The sequence below is a fragment of the Cavia porcellus genome, unplaced genomic scaffold (assembly GCF_034190915.1).
Source record: "Cavia porcellus strain 051 isolate PalLab524CR breed Dunkin Hartley unplaced genomic scaffold, mCavPor4.1 scaffold_29, whole genome shotgun sequence".
In the NCBI taxonomy this organism is placed as follows: domain Eukaryota; kingdom Metazoa; phylum Chordata; class Mammalia; order Rodentia; family Caviidae; genus Cavia; species Cavia porcellus.
The window spans coordinates 2856687-2879079 of NW_026947512.1; the positions used below are offsets into that span (position 1 = coordinate 2856687).

A 22393-nucleotide genomic window follows, 5' to 3' on the forward strand; every position below is an offset into this window, starting at 1 on the left:
TATTTTAAAAGGACATATATAATGATAGTTCTTGAAGCATTATTTGTCATGGTTTTAAAAATACCTCAGATTACATACCAGAGAGTGGGCTAGCTGGAGGACAGTGAGTCTGCACTCTGTACCCCTCCACTGCATCCTGGAGGGAAGGCCAGCTGAAAGTGTAAGACTGACAGTCACCCCAAGACCTAGGACAACAGCTCAGCACACAGATGCACACACCTATGGAGGCACACCTCTGGAGGGTAAAGTCATCAGTAGGCCAGTAATGTGGAAGCATCTAACACAGCAGTGAGGAGACAGCAGTTGGACTCTGGAGAGCTCCACTGACAGAAGACCAGTCCCAGCACCCACATCCAGAGGCCAAGATCAGGTCCATACCGAGAATATCTCTGGGATGTAACATGGACTCTATCACAGAACCGTAAACACCAGAATAAGAAATTGAACATAGACACCCCCTCAAGCACATCAGCTGCCATCTGGGACCAGTGACCAGCACTAGTGAATCAAATTCCCACATACCTGCTGTCATCATGGAGCCTTGGTGTAGCTGTGCATGTCTTGAGAAGCCAGCCCTGCATCCCAGCACCTCCCTGGGAGTCTAAGATAGGAGAAACCCTATGTGAGAAGTTCCTGGGTCCCCACAACCAGCTCATCCAGAGGAACTCAGGAAAATATCAAGGCAAAAGGAACGAAAGGCAATCTCAGACCTCCAACCCACACAGAACAAGTCTAGGAGACATAGAAATGGAATAAACTGGAAGTCACACAGCTGAAATTTCTGAGAAGATAGCAACTGAAGTAAACAACTTTATGAAGCTATAAAAGTAATCAGATCAGAAATAATATCTCAGGTAAAAGAACAAATGACAAACATAATCAAAGAAATACTGAGCATATCTAAAGAAGACATAGATTAAAAAAAGAGCAGGAAATGATGGAAACCTTGAATAAACAATACAGGAAAGAACTACAATTCATGAAACAGATTCAAAGAGATATTCAGGAAATTAAAAACTCCATTGAAAGAGACTGAAGATAGACTTTCAGATTTTGAATACAGGATTGCAGTAGTGATCATGAAAGAAAGGATCTCTTAAAAATTAACAAATAATCAGGAAATAACAATTCAATGGCTGCAAGAAAACAAAACAAAAATAATTTAAGAATGATAACTGTCAGTGAAAAAGTATATGTGTGTGGGGTCCAATGCAAATGACATAAAAAGACTATTTACAGAAATAGCAGAAAACTTCCCAAGTAAGGGAAAAGAACTGTCAGGTAAGTGAGGCATATAAAACTTCAACTAGCCATAACCAAAATAAATCTGTACCCAGACATATAATAATCAAAATCCCAGAAATTCAGCACAAGAACAGACTATTAAAGGCTGTTAGAGAAAAGAACCAGATCACCTATAAAGGAAAAGTCATCAGAGTCATGGCAAACTTCTCAACACAAACCATCAAGTCAAGGAGGGCTTGGAGTGAAGTGTTTCAAGTCTTGAAAGAAAAAACTTCCAAGCTAGCTTGAGGTACCCTATCTTTCAAAATTAATGGAGAAATAAAGTACTTTCATGATAAAGAACAACTGAAGGAATTCATGAGTGCCAAACCAACCCTACAAAGAGTACTGAAGGTTATTCTAGAAAGAGATAAAGATGACCATGCTGCCAGGAACAGTAGAAGAAGGGTATCGTTGAGCAGGGCACACAACTGGATAGAGGAGAAAAGTAGGGGAACAATGGCAGGAGGACAGCATGGTAGAGATGGGCAGTGCGTGTCAATTGTAACCATTAATGTAGATGGCTTCAACTCACCAACGCGAAGAAAAATGGGCAGAGTGGATTGGGAGACAGGATCCAACAATACGCTGTATATAAGAAATACATTTGACTTAAAAGAAAATTCATGGACTGAGGAGACAAGGCAATGCTCCATGTGACAGGGACCCAGAAAAAAGCAGGGGTAGCTTTCCCATCAACTGTGGAGTACAAAGGAAAATCAAGGTACTTTTATACAATGGAAAGCTACTCAGCTATAAGGAAGGATAACCAGTTTATAAAGAGGCTCTTGTAGACAAATGGATGCAACTTGAGATCATGTTTATGACTGAAATGGTTTGGACTTACATGGGCGGACACTGTGTTGTCTCCCTAGTATAAAAAAACTGAAGGAGTTTGTGGAATCCAAAATGTACAATAGATAATGTGAAGGCGAAAGGAACGGAAATATCTAAAAAGGGAAGGTGGTAGCCTCTGTTAATTTCCTATTACCTTGTTTTAACATCCTGCATTGTTTTGTTTGGTGAGATTCTATTATGTTTACTGGTATGGGCAGTCATTTTGAAGATAATAAGATATATCATGGTAGCCATTGTTGATTTCCTATTACCTTGTTTTGAAGTCCTGTGTCACTTTCATTGTTTTGTTTGATTGTTTTATTCTGTCTTGTTTTGTTTGACTTTATTATATCTAATGGTATGGGCAGCTATTTTGAAGATAACATGAGGCACAATGGTAGCCAACACTGATTTCCTATTATTTTGGTTTGAAATCCTATATCGTTCTCATTGTTTTGTTTTGATCGGTTTATTCTGTTTCATTTTGTTGGGTTTTATTCTTTTTAAAATAAAAATTTGAAAAATTCCCTCCCCTAAACCAAGGGGAGGCCTAACTAAAATAACTAACTAAATAAATAAATATATAAATGTCCATCAATATAAGGACTGGTTAAATTAAAGTGATACATCTATATAATGGATTAGTATTCAGTGCTGTTAAACAATGAGAGGAATCTGCAAGAACCAATATGGAAATATGCCCAACATACATCACTAAGGAAAAACAGCCAAGTACAGAACAGCATGTAGACAGTACTACCTTACATGTTAAAACACATACATAAAGTACATACATATACATATGTAAAATACATTCAAAGCATATGCATGATTTTTTTTCTCTGAGAAGGAATTTCAAGAAATGGTTCACAGTGGCTAACAAGGGATGAAGGGTCAGTTTAGTAGGATGGGGTGGCATTTGGGACCCTGTTTAAGATTTTTATTTGTACTCCTCAGTAATTTAAAATCCTAATGATTTCTGGATTTAAAATTTAAAATCCTAATGATTTACTGGATTTCTAAGTTAGGACCTTCAGCAGCAATTGAGTATGTGACCAAAGAGGGAATAAATAAAAAGAGATTCTTAGCAGAAAAATAATACTTCTAGCCAGTTATGCTAAAGAGGAAGTATCCCTCTCTACACAGAGGAAGAAGTTGGCTTCTGTAGAAAAAAATGCTTCCTGTTAATTAGAAGAGGAAGTGGGATGAAGAAGAGTAATAGTTGCCTCATCTGGGTTTTTAATTGAACTTATCTTTTGGCCTATTTTACACTGGAAAAGAAACTCGTGGGTGTCACTAGTCCTTGCCTGAAAAATCTGAAAGATCAAAATGTTGTCCGAGCAATTCAGAAACAATCAGAGCGTACTCCTATCCCCACCCTACCCACAAGCCAGTGGCACAGCTGGAGAAGAGGTTCTGGGAGGGAATGCTGACAAACCTACTTAGCAATAGGCCCTGAAGTGTGAGGAGTGAATATAAACCGGGGCAGAGAACAGACCTCCCAGACCTCCACTGAACAGCAGGACGCTTTTGTTTTTCTGGGCCTGAGAAACAACAACAACAACCCAAAAAACCCTTCTGCTCTTCTGCTCTTGTGTACAGTCTTGAGCTGCAGCCTCATTACTCCATTTCACGGTGGAGCGGGTGTGTCACATGCAATTACTCATCCAGATAGCATGAAGTGGTAAAGCAAGACTGAGACTCAGAAGAGTCCACTGCGCTGAAGGTGTCACCTGTCACACAACTTCTGTTTGTGGTACACGCGGAGGCATTCTGAACCAAACCCACCTTAATGACTGTCACAATGGAACAAAGTCCTCAATATTTATCTATATAAAATACTCACTGTCATTGGCCTGGACACAAACCCTATAAAATAGACATGACTTTAACTTTTTTTCTACCCACCATCAGTGGGCCCAGAATGACTAACATGAGGATTAGAACAGAATTTCTTTTTCTCACTCATCAACCAATCTTTTATCACCAGGGTGGAAGAGGTAGGTCAGCAAAATTATAAGCCTTGTTGGATAATTTCTAAATGCTGGGGCTTCTTCAGGGAAGTAGACCTTCCCCCAGGGCAAGTGACTTCAGCTAGTTACAGCATACAGCTAAGGAGGCCAAGGTCATGAGCTTGTTTACCCGGAGGGCCAATTAGCTTTTATCTGTTTAGTGGCCACATCCTGTATCCCTCAACCCAAACAGCTGTTTCAAAAATGGATGCCTTTGATGACAATGGAGATTGGTCCAAAATAGAATAAATGCATTAGTGTAAATGGATCATGCTCTTGAAAAATGATATAAAGCATGTTTGAAACATTAAAATTACATCACCTGGTATTTGTTCCAAAGCGAAGAGGAATAACAGCACCAAGAAAATCTCGAAGATCTGTACAACTGCTAGATTGGTTGCCAGACAGAAAATAGTTATATATTTAGAGATAACCCATTACTTCTTTTTTTGGGGTGGGGGTTGGAACAGGATCTCACTCTGTAGCACAGGCTGGCCTCCAATTTGTGGCAGTCCAATTGCGTGCTGGGATTATAGGTGTGTGCTACCATGCCTGGATGGTTTCTTTTTAAGAAGACTGTCACACTATGGACCCATTTCCTACTAAAATAATTCCCTGAAGAAAATTATTTTATTTAGAACCCTTGTTTTCTCCCAGGGAAAGAATTGGAATCAAGATGAGCTCTATCAAATTCTATAGTTTTTGTCTCTCGGTAAATTGTTTTGTTTTGTTTTGTTTTGTTTTGACCCAGGATCTCACTATGTAGTTCATATGCTGGCCTCAAACTCACTTTGTAGCCCAGGCTGCTCTCAAACTTGAAACAATTTTCCTGCCTCAGCCTCCTGGGCAGGTGCCACTACAGCCGGCACAAATGTTTTATTTAACTGAATCGCTGAGCGTGGTGGCACATGCCTGTGATGCCAATACTCAGGAGGGCAGGAGGATCCTTGCAAATTCAAAACCAGCCTACATTACAAATGAGCCCAAGGGGAGCCTGAACTGCATAGCGAGACCCCATCTCAAAAAGGCATTAAATAAATAAATAAATAAAATAACTGAATCAATTATTTTACAGAGCATTTGATCTGAACCTTTTTCATGCTCTAATTAGATACTAATTTTTCTCTTATAAGTTGTTAGTTCTTCAACTTGACTTCATTTTTCCTTCACAAATATGTTCTTTACCGACACACTATGCATGAAATACACTTTGTTGTTTTTCACTTGGGAACAGAACCCAACACTGAAGATTTCCTGTCATTCATGAAAAGGTATACATTTACAAACTGTCTTTCCTCATATTTGTGCCTATATTGTTTTTAAAGTTTCTTATACAATCCACAACATAATCAATATTTGAAATACCATATGCCCCAATGTCTGAAACACATGCAAAGACCTAGAATTAACCTTGGACCTGTATCACATATTTACCTTGACCCTGAACTAACTTGGAGCTACCTGCTTTGACCTAGAGTTGGTGTTGGGGACCATCCTCAGTTGCCTTGTAGTTTGATCATGTCTGCAACTGTAAACTCTTTAATCACAAGAGAATAAAAGAAAATTTTACAAGATTCTTGGTCACCTATCGTACTTTCAGATGTGTATGTCCTCTGGGAAACTAGATCAACAGATGAATGGATAAAAGAAATGTGATACTTATACACCATGGAGTACCACTCTGACACAAAGCAGGAAAAAACTTGAGTCGATTGTAGGAAAATGGATGCACCTTAAGACCATAGTGTTAAATAAATCAGAAGCATAAGCCCAAATATCACACTATTTCTCTTATATGAGAAACTCAGAATAAAAATAAAGATCAAATTAAAAGATTGGGAGATAGATTACTCTCAAAGGAGAAGGGGATCAAGAGATAGAGTGGGGGAGAAGAGGAAAAAGGAAGGAAAAAAAGGATTTGGGATGTGTGATGTACATGTATTACCTCCCACACAAGGAATATAAAGATCATGTACTGCAAATAGGTATCCAAAAAAGGGTGGGGGGCCAAGGGATGGGTGGACCAAGGAATGCAGACATACTACACACATACACTAATAAACTAGAAAACAAACTAACTTCTTCTAAGGAACTGGAAGAAAAACATTCCTTTCAGAAACTGCTTCACCTATCACTGTTCATTTGCCTGAAACAGCACTGAATCCAAGCCCCGGTTAATCCAGTGAATTGAGAATCACTACACCAGCAGTGATCTGGTAAAGTCTGTCCCCCTATGCTAAAAGGGATTTGTGTGGACAACGCTTTTCATGAACCAAAACCTGAGATGTATATCTGAACTATGCATGACATACATTACATCAGGCTGAGGACAGACGATCTAGAAGCTAGAACCCATACCCTTGTTCATCCTAATTTCCCATGCTTCCCAACTTCTTTCAAGAACCCTCCGAGATCCTCACAGGCATTGAAGCTGCGTAACACAGTTCTAGTATTTCTGTCCAGGCCAGGGGACCATCCTCAGTTGCCTTGAAGTTTGTTCCTGCCCAAGGACAGGAACACATATAAAATAAGGTGCCTCTAATCTCTAAAACCATGAAAATTTATATATAAACATCATTTTTTTTCTTTCAAGCAGTTTTGCCAGCTTTCAATGGAGGTTTTAATTTCCTGGATAGCTCTGTGAGTCTGTTTCATGTATTCCAATTCTTCTCTATATTGTTCATTCAAGGTTTCCCTCATTCTCCTGTGCACTTTTTTTTAAATCTATGTCTTCTTTAGATATGCTCAGGAACCCTCTTATTAATCATTTCTTCTTTTACCTGAGATATTATTTCTGATTTCTTGTACAGTCTCATGGAGTAGTTTCTTTACTGCAGTTGCCATCATCTCAGAAATTTCAGGTGTGTGATTTTTGCTTTCTTCCATGTCCATGTCTCCTGGACTTGTTCTGTTTGGGCTGGAGGCCAGAGATTGGCTTTTTCTCCTTCATATTGATGTTTTCCTGGGTTCCTCCAGATGAACGAGCTGTGGGGCCCCTGGCACTTCCCATGTTGACCACCCATTTACAGTGTAGGGGTATGGGTCAGGCACCAGGGTTTCTCCTAACCCACATTCCCCAGGGGGAACGGGGTGCGGGGCGGGCTTCCGCAGACACTCACAGCTTCTCCGAGGCATGGCTAGCTGGTTCTCCTGGCCCCACTGGCTATCTGCGGGAGAGTCCATGGTGGCCTTCATACACGTGGGGGCTGGGCTTAACATCATTTTTCTTAATGAAACTCCATATAGCACAGAAATACCTCAATTCACAACCATTTCTATGTGCAAACAATTTAGTCTGCAAATAGAAGTGTTCATCAAAATTTTGCTTCTGTTTCCACACTCCATATCGGGTAACAAACATGACCATGGCCATCTTCCCCACAAACACAGCCACTTTTCCCAAAAATCATAAGACAAAGTAAGTTCATAAACTGAAGTATACAGTTTTCCCTTACTACATGTTTATGAGGTGATCAGGAAAATCGCTGTTCTGCTAATGTCTTCCTTCTCTTGTTTATCTTTGATAGTCTCTCTTCTCCCTCCCTAGTTTTTCCCTTCTACATCCTACAGAACAGAGCCCACTTTCTTCTCTTCTATATAATTCTAAAACACAACTTCTGCCAGTAACCCTAACTATTGCCGTATCATGCTGATTTGCACCAGGTGTGCTGTATGGTGGTTAACCCAGGCTTACAACAGGGTCTTCTTAGATCTTCCTCAGAGAACCAGCTTCCACATATACATCTCAGAGTCACAACCAGTGGGGTGGAAATTGAGCCAAAAATAAATGGATCCCATTTTGAAGTACTGAGCACATTAAATAAATAAAGGGGTGAAACACAACTGGAGGAAAGAAAAATGCTACCCAGAGTTGTAACTTAAGAGATTTTTTTGGACACATAAAGCAAGCTAGTAAAGATGATTTGCCTCTTTGAACATCCTGCTTCCAAATGAAATGTTAATTTTCTCAACATTAGTAAGAGCAAGGGAGAGCGAACAGAATAGAGGAAAGGAAGACTGTCATCAAAAACCGTCAAATGACAACAAAAAGTACTCCCCAGTTAAAAGAAAATGAGCAGAAATGTTATGATGTAATGAAGATTTGCAAAGTTTAGAGTCTTGGAGAATCCTAGAGAACTGTAAAAAGCAAGTCTTTTATGGAACAACAGTTGGGAATTAGAATACAGTGTTATCCTGCAACTTTGGGCAAATCACAGTCTCAAAACACCAGCTTTTCTATGGACTCTCTCCCTGAGGAGTCACAAGCAAGGTCGCCAGATGGTTTGTGTACACCAAATTGTCTGGCCCGTTTATTTTCCATTATGAAACCATGTGGAATGGTCCTGTGTTTGAACATGATCAGATATTGCAAATGACTGTCATTAGAATGTAATCACCCTTCGTCTCGGCCTCAGTGCAACTCTGTGTTCCAAATTTTCCAAACCAAACTCAAGTTGTCCTAATGCCATGGGATAATGGACGAGTGCCATTGGTTTTGTTAAAAGAAAAATCTCCCAGACTATAATTATTTGTTTCAAAAACTCTGGCTAACCTCAAGATCAAGGACACAAACATGATCCATCTGATGCAACAGAACATCAGCTAGTCTAAGAAAATACGATAAAAGTCAACTTTTTATTACAAAGCTTGTCTATTTACAAGTTAGTTTTCCAAAGGCTATCTGCAGGTCTGTTTCTCTATAAACACCAAAAGACACTCAACAAGCCTCTACTACAATTTTCTGTTGATGGCAGGCAGAACTGGTGCACTTTGGCTAAGAACAGCTTCAATCAGCTATGAAAACTGACTGAAAATGTGTCAGAGAAAATTTTCTATACTAATTTTATTTATCTGAAGTACTTAAATTTTCTGTCCACTAACAATAGCAACATGATTTCAGGCTCCCCAACTTAATACAGCAATCAGATACCAAATACTGAATTGTTGATTCCTGAGCAAGATAAATACAAAAAGGGAGATGGCACCAATAAAGACAGATGGGGTTTTGATGTTTTGGTGTTCAAAATACCCCCAGGAAGCACAGCGCTCGCATGGTCCTTCATTATCTGCCCCCTTTTCAAGCCTTGTCTCTTCCTACAGTATACCTGCATGTGCTTCACCCACTGTGCAGAACATCTTCACCACTGTCCTCCTCACTCTCCATGTGCTGGTTTATTACTCACTCCTAAACACCACTAATTCCTCTTACCTCTTTCTAATCTCCTAAATTGAAATACAGTGTACCTCGTATATGTCCCTTACAGCTTCATATATTTCCTTTTAATTGCCTTGACCACATGCATGATGCTTTTTTTAAATCTGTATTTCTCACTGAACTAACTCCGCAGGCCAAGTATATGTCAGTCCTGTTCTCAGTAGCTACTCAACAAATACAACTTGATGCGACTCAAGCAAATGACTTAATTTATAGTAATTATTTTAGATTTTTTTCTATTTCTATTATATCTGTAAGTGTAGATACAGAAGACCACAAATATCACGTTCACATTACCTGCAACTGACAAAAGTTAAGTTTTCACATTACTGCAAGTCATTAACGACTATTTTCGAAAGGCCACAAATCAAATGATTTTTTGATCAATCCAAGCTAACTAGAGAGGAAAAAAATTGGAAAAATATAATTAAGCCCTTACTACGTGCTAATCATTGTGCTAGATGGCTCATGTACACTGCATATTCAACCTTTCTAAAATAGTATTATTATACACATTTTATATATATTTTTAAAAACCAAGACTTACAGGACTATCTCTGCCCAAAATAACATAGCCAATAAATGTCAGAACCATGTTCAACCTATTTTATTTAAATCTAAAATATACAATGCTCTCTCCTTTATTGCTTACCTCCTCAAATTCTGTCCATGTTTGGAAGGAACTTGAACTTTTTGAGCCAGAGAACGTGCTTTCACATATGTTATTCATCCAGTTATTTAACAAACATCAATTAAATGCCTACGCTGGGCTGTTTTTGCTATTGCTCATAAATGTGCAGAAAATTAAGTTAACCAGGGCACTGAATTCATAAGCATTCTGGTTAATTTAGCTGAAGAATAAGAAATTAAGAGGCAATATACTGCCACAGATGTTTCTCCATGGCAAAAGAAACATGCAACCATCAGGGCAAATTAAGAAAATTGTACTGAAAGGCTGAATCAACCCTACAGTTGAGGACTACATTCAGGTTATACAGCCCCTGAAATTTTTCTCCTGGTCCTTTGATATCTATGATTTTTTGGCCGTGGTATGAAAGAGCAAAACAAAACATATAAAGAGATTAGATATTTAAAATTTTGACTTTCTCTTATGATTTTTTTAATGACCCTTATTTTTGTTTTTCACAGCAAAACAACAACAGTAACAACAGGAAGATAAAATGGCAGCTTGCTAGGGGGGCTGCATGGAGAATCTCTGGAGAAATCAGATCAGATGCTAGAATATGACAACATGGAGAAGGCCAGACGAATGGATAATGATTCTTATTAACCAAGGTGGTAACCAAAGGGAAAAATAAAACTAGGAAGAGGAAGGAAAAGCGCAGGTGGAGAGCTGAAACCCAACAGGCTCACCATTCTACGCTGTACTAGATGCACCCAGAGGATCCAAAGTCCAAGGGAATACAAGGGGAAGAGCTACATTGGCTCTTGGTGAGTGCTGGAAATTGGGACCTGGGGCCCTGCAAAGCAGCCAGAGCCACCTGGCCACACCAGAGGAGAGTGTGAGAGAACCATACACCTGGGCTCTGAAGCACCGCAGTTTTCTGACTGATCCGCACTGTGCTGGGAGCACAGTGAAGACACGTGGTACAGTGGACCCAAGAGGAAGAACTGCATTAGTGAGTACTAGGGCTTGGGTCCCATGGCTGCTGTCGCTGGCTGGAGGACACCTTGAAATTGGGCAGAGCCTGGCACCGCGGCGGTGTCAGTCGGCCGTCCATGACACAGAGAGGACTGGTGGAGGACATCTTGGAGTTGGGCAGAGCCCGGCACCACAGTGATATCAAATAGTCGCCCCTGGCACAGAGAGGACTGGCAGGGTCTGCTGGGGCTTGAGCTATGCCTCTGGTTGGGACCCAATAAGCAGGTACAAAATTGTCGTGACTCTGTGACGTCCACAAGGTACAGTCTAACTTGAAGATTGACTGGCTCAGAGGCTCGAGGCTAGCCTGTACCATCCCTGCATCCCTGCCTGTACCTCAGATAACAGCAAATTGGAGAGGACAGCAAAACCCCAGTCAGCACGCTTTGGAAAGACCCTAAGCAATACGGAGAGGGTCAGAGACCCCCAGGACACACCAGTCTGAAAGTAACTAGAAACATGACAAGAGATAGAAATATCTCTTGTCCGAACCTGGGAAAATAAGCCCAGGAGAAGTAAATACAGAGGAGAACTAGGGCAGTAACCAGCCAATAGTAGACATAGCATCAGCGGACATAAAGAAATACCTTCATGATCTCACGGAAACTTAAAACTGTACTTCTGATCCAAGTGAGGCAAGATATAGAAAGATTAATTAAAGAAATGATAAGCCCCTCCCAAGAGAACACAGATGAAAGAATGGAAGAAATCAAAAAAGAAAGAGAAACTTTTGATGAAGAATTTAAGCATAACCTAGAATACATGAAACAGATACAAAGAGATTACCAGGAAACTAAAAACTCCATTGAAAACTGGCAAAATGCCTTGACAGAAACTAAAGTTAGCCTTTTGAAACTTGAAGACAGATTTATGATATATGATCACAAAAGAAAAGACTTCTTAAAAATAACAAAAGAATTCAAAGGCTAAAAGATGATGAACAGATACATAACTTAAGAATAAAAATGAACCACAAAGAATATTCTCAGATATACTAAAGGAAAACTTCCCAAGCATAGGAAAAAGAAATGATATCCAAATAAATGAGGCATACAGCACTCCAGCCACCTACAACCAAAACAGATAAATACCCAGACATATAATAATCAAGATTCCAGAAATCCACCAAAAGAATAGAATACTAAAAGCAGCCAGGGAAAAGAAGCAGATTACCTACAACAGAAAAATTATCAAAATAACAACAGACTTATCAACACAAACACTCAAATCAAGAAGAACCTGGGTAGAAATAGTCCAAGTCCTGACAGAAAATAATCGGCAACCAAGACTGATGTACCTAGAAAAACTCTCTCAAAATTAATGGAGAAATAAGATGTTTCCAAGACAAGGAGGAACTGTGGGAGTTCATGGCCACCAACCCAACCCTACAGAAAATACTGAAGGACATTCTAGAGAGAGATAGAAAAAAAAAATACCAGGATTCCAGCAACAGTGGCAGAGAGGCCTCAATGAGCAGGGAGGACAGTGGAATGAAGGAGAAAAATGAAGAAAAAATAATAGCAGAAAAATAGAACTGCAGAATTGAGGCAGAGAAGGTAGGCTATAATTTTTAACAGAGATAGCCCTGATACACTAACAAGAAGAAACACAAGAAGAGTAGATTAGGCAGGATCCGTCAAGATGTTTTGAATAAGAAATATACTCAACCTAAAAGAGGGTTAATAAACTGAGAGTCAAAGATGAGAAAACAATGCTATGTGTGACAGGAAACCAGAGAGAAATAGGGACATCTCGTCCAGCAGCCGCAGATAGATTGGAAAGCTATGACACTTTTGGCCAGTGTAGAACTACACAACTGGAAGGAAGGAAAACCCTATGACTTCAGTAAGTAAAGGAGTACAGCTCAAGATCAAGGTCAGGGGTAAAAAGATTCAGCAACCCTCAGATAGACAACAGGCTGGCCCCCTCATCTAAAAACTAAAGGGGCTAGTGGGACTCAAAATATACAAAGCACCCTGAGACCGGGAAAGGTGAAAAATAGCCTAAAAAAGGAAGGCAGAGGTCATTGTTAATAATGTATCAGGATTTTAAAGTCACAGTAGTCTTATCACTCTGTTTAGTTTGATTTTATTTTGTTCCAGTCTGTCCGCTCATATCAGATTTGAAGGCACAGATATCTAACTCAAAAATAGCAGGTACCATGGTACTATCCTTAATTTCCTATTAACTTAAACTGAAACCCTGTATTACTTACATTGTCTTACTATGACTGATCTTATTTGAATCTGGTTTGTGAGACTGCGGTTTTGCCTTGGCTGATTTTATACGAATTTGGTATGCTTGAAAGTATCAAGTCTAAAAGTAGACGCAACTACTCTGAAGATGAAAAGATATAAAAGATACCCATTCCGGTTTTGATTATTAATCACTCTCAAGTCCTACAATGTCTTCAAAGTTGTGTTTTTATATAGCAATGTAATACTATGCTTAACTATATTAAGCCTGATGATGTGGACAAGTCTATTGAAAACAACAAGAGAAAGCATAGTAACTATGGTAGAGCACCTAATTTTGTGGTCTTATGTGTCTTTTTCATTGCATGTTTTTCTAGGAATTTGTTTTGTTGTCTTGTTATGATCTGTTTTTCTCTATCATACAGAAAGGATAGATATACATGTAGAAATTCACACATGGGAAGAATTTTTTAAACTATTTATGGGAACAGATTATATAATGCACTATGTAATGAACAGACACTCTAAAGAAGAGACACTAAGAAACCCAATGCTAATTCTGCAACATTATGATACAAAATCTAGCAATACTATTGTTCAAAGTGATATTAGTCTAGTCTTTTAAGTTCAATTTCAGCGTACTTAAAGATAAGGACATCTACTATGAAGAGAATGAGAGACATTATGGTAGTCATTATTGATTTCCCCAATGTCAGGTCTTGAAGACCTAAAAAGCCTTCATCATTCTGTAATGATTTGATTAGCTCTATAATATGCAGTATGTATTCAATGTGTGTGAAGATGGGGACAACTATTTAGAAGAAAACTAGAGACAATAAGATAGACAGTGAAGATCTCCAGTGGACTTGCTTTGAAATCTGTATTTCTTTAAATTGTGTCTTTATGAACTGTTTTGTTCTGTTTTGATATGTTTAATCTTACCCTCTTTAAGATAAAAAACAAGTGTGTAGGACTGGTAAGCATATTACTAAGGTTTTTTTTTATCATTGAGCAGAACTGTTGGCAGTGTCACTATTTGAATGTCCCTTTGTATACTTTAATTTTGTAACCTGAACATCTAAGATGATAATATGTAACTTATCAACTAGTGATTTCTTACTGTTTATTTTTCTGTAATTCTGTATTATTTCTACCTTTTTTTCTGTTTTTTTTTTGTTTCTTTCTCTTTAAATAAAAAAAACAATAACAACAAAAGTTTGAAACTTAGAACTGAAAAATTTAGCCCTTTGCTTCTACGTCTTCTCAATTCTCGATTCAAATTCTTAGAGCCCCTTCCCAGCCTGGGTGCTGACTGTGAGTTCAAATCAAGCCTGTTTAAGCCTCCGCACCTTCTTGGGCTCCCTGAACACTCCTGAAAATGTAAGGGAGGCTGCTGCCCAAAGGAGAGTTGGCTTTCTACGTGGAACTTGTAGCAAGGGGCTTTCTATATTTCTCTCAAAAAGTCCCATTTGGGAATTACGCACTCTCTTTGTGACAGTATTGTCAGCAGTATGAATATTTCTTGTAAATTATAATACTTCTGGACTCACTGAAATCTCAGCTGTTATTGTTTTCCTCTACCACCTTCTATTATTTCTTAAAAATAACCTTTCCTCCCACCTCAATACAGCATGTCTTCTATCACAATGCTTCAAGTGTCTTTGTTTGCAATTTTTATCTGTCAGCAATCAAGATTTTTACTTTGAAACAATTTAGATTTGTTCCTGCATTGTATTCATCCTACTCAAATTGAATATTTTGAGGCAGCCAAGAATTAGTTTGTAAGCAAGGCCTGACCAGAAGGGTAAACAAGAGTGGGAGGACTCCTCTGCTTACCGAGAACTCTTTTCATCAGGGTATTTGCTTTTGTTGTCTTTGGGTTTCTACTATGCACATATGTTGTGGATTCTCAGAAATCTAGTAAAACTGTAATGTTTCCTATTATTAGCAAGTATAAGCCACACAATAAAACATGTGGTGATGAAATTTGGGTGGGTCTGGTCTTTCATGATGTCAGAGAAAACACAACTAAGCCCTCAAAAATTCTATCATTTGAGAGGTTGTCTCAAGGTGAAGTATAAAGGTACCTACATAATTATTTGTCCATTCCTTTGTTCATTCGTTTGTTCATTTGTTGACTCACTCAACAGACAATCTCAACATTGCAATGACATAACCATGAGCAAGGCATAGTCCTTTGTGTTGGAAACTCACAGTCTATTGGAAAAGAATGTAAAACAAGCAACTGCTATTTGTGATTAATGTTCAAAAAGGGAGAGGGAAGAGGAATGAGAGAGGGAGAAGGAAGAAAGAAAACAATGAGGAAAGGATGGAAGGAAGAAGGCAAAGAATGCTGAGAGCACATGGGGTAGGTAGTCTTCTGAGATGGGGCAGCCCCGTTAGAATGAGTAGCCACTAGCCAGTCCTTCCAAAAGGAACACCGCAATACCAAAAGGCGTATGTTTTACAAACATCAAAATTCAATTTTTAAAAGAATGTTACCTTTTCCCGACTAGGGGCAGCATCCCCCCAAATCTCCATCTTTCTGAAATGTCTTCCTCTACCTACGCAGGTACCTAATAGTCCTAGACCAAGGTTTCTCATCAAGTAAGGCAGGTAAGTTTCTCAGATGCCAGTTATGGAGGAAAGTTTGAAGGCTTTCAGTTTTTGCTTCATTTGGGCCCCTTGTAAAAAAGGATGGACTTTAACTAAATACTCACTACAGTGGAAAGAAGTACAACCTTCCCCAAGCACCCTACATTTATAAGGCAAGTAGAAATTTAAATGACGTCATTTTCCTCATGGTTTCGTCGTCAAAGGGAAGTCTGAAGGACTGAAGCTATTTCCTTTCCCTTCCATGGACAGCATCTTGGTATATAAGCTCTTTTCTCCTATTCCCTGCCTCCCTCATTGCCTGATGTCAAGCTTCTCCTGACAAAATGGCGTTTCAAGGGATCAAAAGGAGACACTGAAGTTTAAGGTGAACACATTTTGGTAAGCAAAGGGCTAAAAGAGAGCTGCTTTGCACTTTTTCTTGGAGGCCCAAGACTACCATGGTCAATGAAATTATTTCCAGTAACTGTACGGGTTACTCAAGTAACTGATTCCTAAACCTTTGGTTTTGTTTGTTTTTAATTTAACAAGGTTTCCTTTGCTATTTGCATTAAAATGCAAAAAGTTTATGTCTGGTACAGAGGAGGCTCATTTCAGGCCTGGGAGTCAAGTGGAGGAGGCTAGCCTGGCTGCAAAAGTCTAAGAGATTTTTACAGGACAAAGCATTCTGCATATCGATCTGTCTTATTTTATCTTCCTAGAGGGGACTGTCTTTTCCTTCTCAAATAACCGCCACCTGAGCAACTGAATGCACATCAAGGATAAAATAAGATTATAACCCAGTCTGGAGTTTTGGAACACTACCTCTTGAGGGACACAGTGCTCACCAAGTATTGAACCATTTCCCATACACAGGTGAGCTGAGGGTTCTGATGCAGCTACATCTGGTCTCCCTCAAACTAATCTGCGAATCTCCACATCTTACAGTTTAGTTGGTGCCGAATGTCTTCCTCCTGAAAGATTACATTGTACAAGGGAATTTCACCGGGGTCAGGTAACTGTGTTGCCCAGTTCAAATTCCATGGACATTTAAAATATGGAAGAGATCGTGGAGTGTGGGGGAAATTTTGAATTCAGGTGACAGGGTCCAAACCAACTGTCACCCCATCAGCAAGCCAAACTGGTGAAACCTCTGTACTTGCTATGGGTTTGAATACAGCTTTTCCCCTCCAAAATTCCTGTTGGGATATAATCTCCTTAGTGAGGTATTAAGAGGGTAGAAACTTAATTTTACCATGGGATTAGGAGGTGGGGCCTTTGGGATGTTTCTAGAAATAGGTAAGATCATGAGGGTGGAACCCACGTGGTTGAATTCTGGCAGTTTACTAGACGACAGAGAACAGGAGTACGCACATGCACACCCTCTGCTTGTCACCTCGTATTGCCAGCACCTCTTTCAGCTTTGCCACTAAGGCGGCCACTATCTGATGTAGCTCTTCAACCTTGGATCAGAATTGTGGACCAAAATAAATCCCTTCTCATTCTATCATACTGTATTTTTAGCAACAGAAATTGAGACAGAACTCTTTCCCCAATATTGTTCATTCAATAATAAAAGTTGACATTTGTTTGTATTACATGTGAGGCTCTGTTCTAAGAAGCTTATAGTTGCAACTCAATTCCCATAAAAACTGTACTAGTACACCCCTTTTACAAATAAGGAAACTGGAGTGCAGGTTTGCTAAGATCAGAGAAGTCTGGCTCCACAGTTTATACTCTATCCTTTTCTCCACACCTCTATATCTCTATTCTATTCTATAAGCATTTATTAAGTGCTCACACTGTGAGCAGTATTTGACATATACAGGTGAACATGACAGAGGCATCCCTTCAGGAGCTAATATTCTAGTTTGGAAGGCAGCAATTTTTAAACACACCAGTACCATTCAAAGGATGAATTACTTATGAGACAGAAAAACAGAAGCATTATAGGACTAGCAGGAGGAGTCAAGGTTTTCTCCCTTGCAGAGGTAATAATAAAGCACCTTCTAACACTAACATTAAAATGTGATTCTAATGAAAACTTTAATATCCTGACTTATAGTTTAGACGACGAAACCTACCGAAAGCTTCATGCAATAGCTCAAATAGTGACAAACGCAGGGAAATTGGGACTCTGGCAGCAGGGGCCATTGGAGGAGAAGAGAAAGACGCAAAACGGATGCACTGGAACTACAGATGTCCTTGACGACAGATGTGTCATCCATGGTGGTAGCTCTGTCTCAAGGGCTATATTAGAAATATTTTTATGTTTTCTGTATGTTGCAATGCTTTGGATTCTTTAAAAACATTTCTCAATGCAAGAGATTGCTCCTCTCAGGTCCAGCCCATTCTTAATGATAACAAAGGGCCTAGAACGTGTCTTAGATATGTAGAGGAATCAATCCAGAGTTAGAATTCCTATACCTGGCCCATATACTTCAGGAGACAATTTCTCTACCGTAATTGCCCTGGATCAGGCACCAGGCAAATAGAGACCACTTCAAATCCCACTGGAATTATTCAAACTAGCCATCTTAAACCAACTGCTCTACTTGCAGAAACCCCAGCGAAGGAGTGGTTATACCTCGCTGCCTTCAACAGTCTGCCTGCTGATGGCTGCTGTGTTACTCCCGGGAGCACCCGTGTGGCAAGCCTTCCTTCCCTCCTGTTTCTGGGGTGGTGTGACACACTTTGTTTCCTGACCCTCTCTTCTGTCTCCTCTTAGGGCTGTATGTGATTGAGTGCCTCATAAAAAAACACAAAACAAGGGTTTAGGGAAACTCTGACATGATTCTGGCAAGCTTTCATGTCTAAGGAAACATACTCCAGAGAATGGATGAAAATATCAAGATTCCAAACAGTAGGGCTGTTCAAAACTGAACCCCAGTCAATATTCTGGGTTATGTGGAACATAGACACTTATGCATAAGACAGAGCTACACAGAGATAAGCAGATTTTGTGGGGTCCAGGTAAACAGTAGAGGGTCACAGGCAAGGATATAGTCTCCATGGAATACTAGGATACACATGGACTGAAATTTGTGTTCTCCAAAATTAGTGTATTGGAATCAAAACTCTTGATGTGATAGTATTAAGAGGTAATTCAGTCATGAGGGTGAAGCCCTCATGAATGTGATTTATGGTCTTATAGAAAAGAAACTTGAGAGACCTCTCTGCTACCCGGTCCCTCCTTGGATCCTGCACATGCTGGCACTTTGATCTTGGACTTGTAGCTTCTATAACTGTGAAAAATAAATGTTGTTTATATGCCACTTAGTCCCTGGTACTTTATTGCAGCAGCTTAAACTATCTGAGACACTAAATTAAATGGAAGCTTAGTCACAGAAACCATCCCGACAGCGTAAGGAATGGAAGAAGAGTATGACTCGTGGGTACACTGCTCTTTGTCCACACGGACACTGCAGAGTCACACTGCATGACAGCAAGATTGGTATCAGTCACTGGGCTGAGGTTCTGCCGTGGCCAGGGCTGGCTGATGTCTGCACAGGGAACCCAAATACAGAATCAGTTTAACTCAAGCAATTCTGATACACAGTTTCATGAGAAGATAAGAGTACAGAAATGAAGAGAGAGAAACTTGAATTTGAGTCTCCCTCTGCCACGTACCCAGCTATCATGTGTCTCTTACCACGTGCCTTAACCTCTGACCTTCAAATTTCCTCTGAGTAAAATGAAAATGTTTTTATGGCCATGACACTCAAATACACTGCTGAATATGAAACTGCCAAGCACAGTTCTTAATACAGAGTAAGTGCTCAGTAAGGATTTTCCTCCCTCACCGATCCCAACCAAGTATTTGATCTCAGTATTTTATTCCTCATTGCTAATATGTTTACTTTGCTCATCTTTGAGACTCATGCTTCAAAGCATTTTTACACATTAATTGCTTCCTAGGAAGTAAATTTCTATCCCTTTGCCTCATATGAAACTTTGGCAGACACAAAAAGAGATTCATTTAGTCATTAAGAACCCCAGCTCTGTCACCAAGCCACAGCTTTTAAATTCAGCAATCAGTTGGCTCTTAGAATTCAATTCATTGTGCTCCTGCTGCTGCTCTAGATTGCCATTCAGTTTTTTTAAAGTCCTCCCTCTTCCTGTCCTTTTGATGAGTATGATTTAATCTCTGAAGTATGCGTGAAGAACACATCACTCTTTCCTCCTCCAAGGATGGGATGTTTCAATGTGGGGCCCCACTCCTGAGGTAGTCAGGGAAGAAGAGGTCGTACGTCCAGGCTCCATGCTGGCATTCACTAGATTCTTTTCACACAGGAAACATCTCTGTTCCATACCACAGAGAGTATTATTTATGTTGTGGGGCTTCTCACAAATATAAAACACTGGACTCAGATAAGCCCAGTGCTTAGCGGATATCCCAAAGAGAATTGAATCAGAAATACAAAATAAATAAATAAATAAGAAAGAAAGAAGAAAAAAGCAACTTATACAGTTTAGAGCTTCCCAGTGATATGTGAAGCCAATCTCCTTTGTGCCCAGAGATGATATTTTGGTCGTTATTCCAATTTAGAGAAACAGCAGGTTATCATTTCATAAAAATGATGCACCAATCAATCACCAGAGATGTATTTTAATCAGTATCCAGTCGCATGCCAGTGCTTTGGGGGGTTGTGCGGGAAGCAGAAAGAAGACTAATGGACACGAGCTCACAGACAGGCCGCACGTGGAGAGCAGAACGGCCCGCACAGGCCCTACTTCCCGCTGACCGGCACGGTGCAGGCGGAGAAGAGACCCCCAGGAGCTGCAGAGCTTTGGACATGCCGAGCTCTCTCACAGTCTGACTAAGTAGCATTTCTGGAAAACAAATCTTCCCATGCTTCTGACCCTGCCTAACACTCTCTACTGACTCTTCAATGCCACAAGATAGCTTCCTAAATTTCTGAGTGAGACACGTAAGACTTCTCATTAGTCGGCCCCTGCCAAGGTCATGTCTTATTTTTCTGCTGCTGCTGCAGATGTTCCAAACTCTAGGACATTCTAACACTCCTCTTTTCCAGGAATGCATTTGATCTAATTCCTTGTCTAAAATTCTATTTTCCATGTTGATTTTTTATTTTTCCTTTAAGAATGAACAGAAGTATTAACAGCTGAAAAGCCTGCTTTCCCTGGCACTCATACCCAGAAGGGCACACTCATGCTCAAGCCGATTACACCTCTAGATTCTCAAAATCCCTGTGGACACATTTATAGCTATGACACATCCCTCATACTGTATTGCGATTATTGTTTGTTAACTCTAACTCTTCTGTCTTCTTGCCCATTGTTAAAAATGAACTTCATTGAAATATAACTGACATACAATGAAACATGTCTATTTTAAGGGTATAGTCCAAGTGTGACAAACATGTAAACCCACGTAAGAAATAATAGTGATAAAAAACCAGCACATTCTTATTATCATGAAACATGTCTATAAGAGGCTGAGACAGGAGAATCTCAAATTCAAGCTCAGCTTGGGCAATTTAGCAATATCTTATCTCAAAATAAATAAAAAGAATCCACAAAATGTTGTTCAGTACAAAAGACTTGGTTCAATCCCCAGTACCACACACACACACACACACACACACACACACACTCACACTCACACACACAAAATGTCCAATCATACCATCGGTCTCTTATTTCCTTTTGTATTTTTTATTTTTGTGAGGTAGGGTCTCACTATGTAGGTTAGGCTGGCCTTCAACTCACTGTGTAGCCCAGGATGGCTTCAAACTGATAGCAATCATCCTGCCTCAGCCTCCCGAGTGCTAGGATTTCAGATGTAAGCCACCATGCCTAGCCCTTGTTTCCTCTTAAAAATAAGTTACTTAGATTTCGTAGACAGTTCTTTTTCATATCTTTTTGTAACAATTTTAATGTTTTTATGCACAAGTATTATTTAAAATTTTAAATTTAATATTTATATTTTAAAAGCATATTTGGATTAGTTACAATTAATCACTACATAGAAAATGAAACTAATGGGGCTGGGGATTTAGCTCAGCGGCATAAGCACCTGCCTTGCAAGCAGGTGGTCGTGAGTTCGATCCCTGGTACTGATAAAAACGAAAAAGACAAAAAAAAAAAAGGAAGAAGAAAATGAAACTAATATCACAAGTCCAAATACACTTGACACTGATTTGTACATACATAAAACTTTTAAAAGTCAGTAATGTATATTTATGTGTAAGCTAGTACTTAACTACATATGACTAAAAATAATAAAAATTCAGCATTATCTAAGATGATATTTTCTGATCCAATGAAATAGGTTTTAAAAGATACATTTTTTAAAACAGGCTTTGAAATTTTAAGAACAGTTTTAAATAACTCATGCTTCTAACAATATAGTATACTGAATACAATGACTCTCTAAAATATTTGATAGAAAAAAATTAAAATACCTTTTCAGTACGTGAAACACTGGCAAAAAATTAAGATACTGAAAGCCAAAACCTGAATGAAACTGGAACCCACAAAGGTAACCATTGAAGTCAGCTTCCATTTAGAGACCTTAATCAAACCAGGCAATTTTTAGCTGTCTGTATAAATTTTTATTTTTTGGACACTA

The 22393-nt window shown here is 39.3% G+C and overlaps 1 protein-coding gene across 7 annotated transcripts in view; it reads right to left on the reverse strand.

Annotated features, from left to right (window-relative positions):
* The window catches only part of Rgl1 (ral guanine nucleotide dissociation stimulator like 1), a 255408-nt gene that overhangs the window by 134817 nt on the left and 98198 nt on the right, over positions 1-22393 (reverse strand). The gene's annotated exons all lie outside the window — the stretch shown is intronic.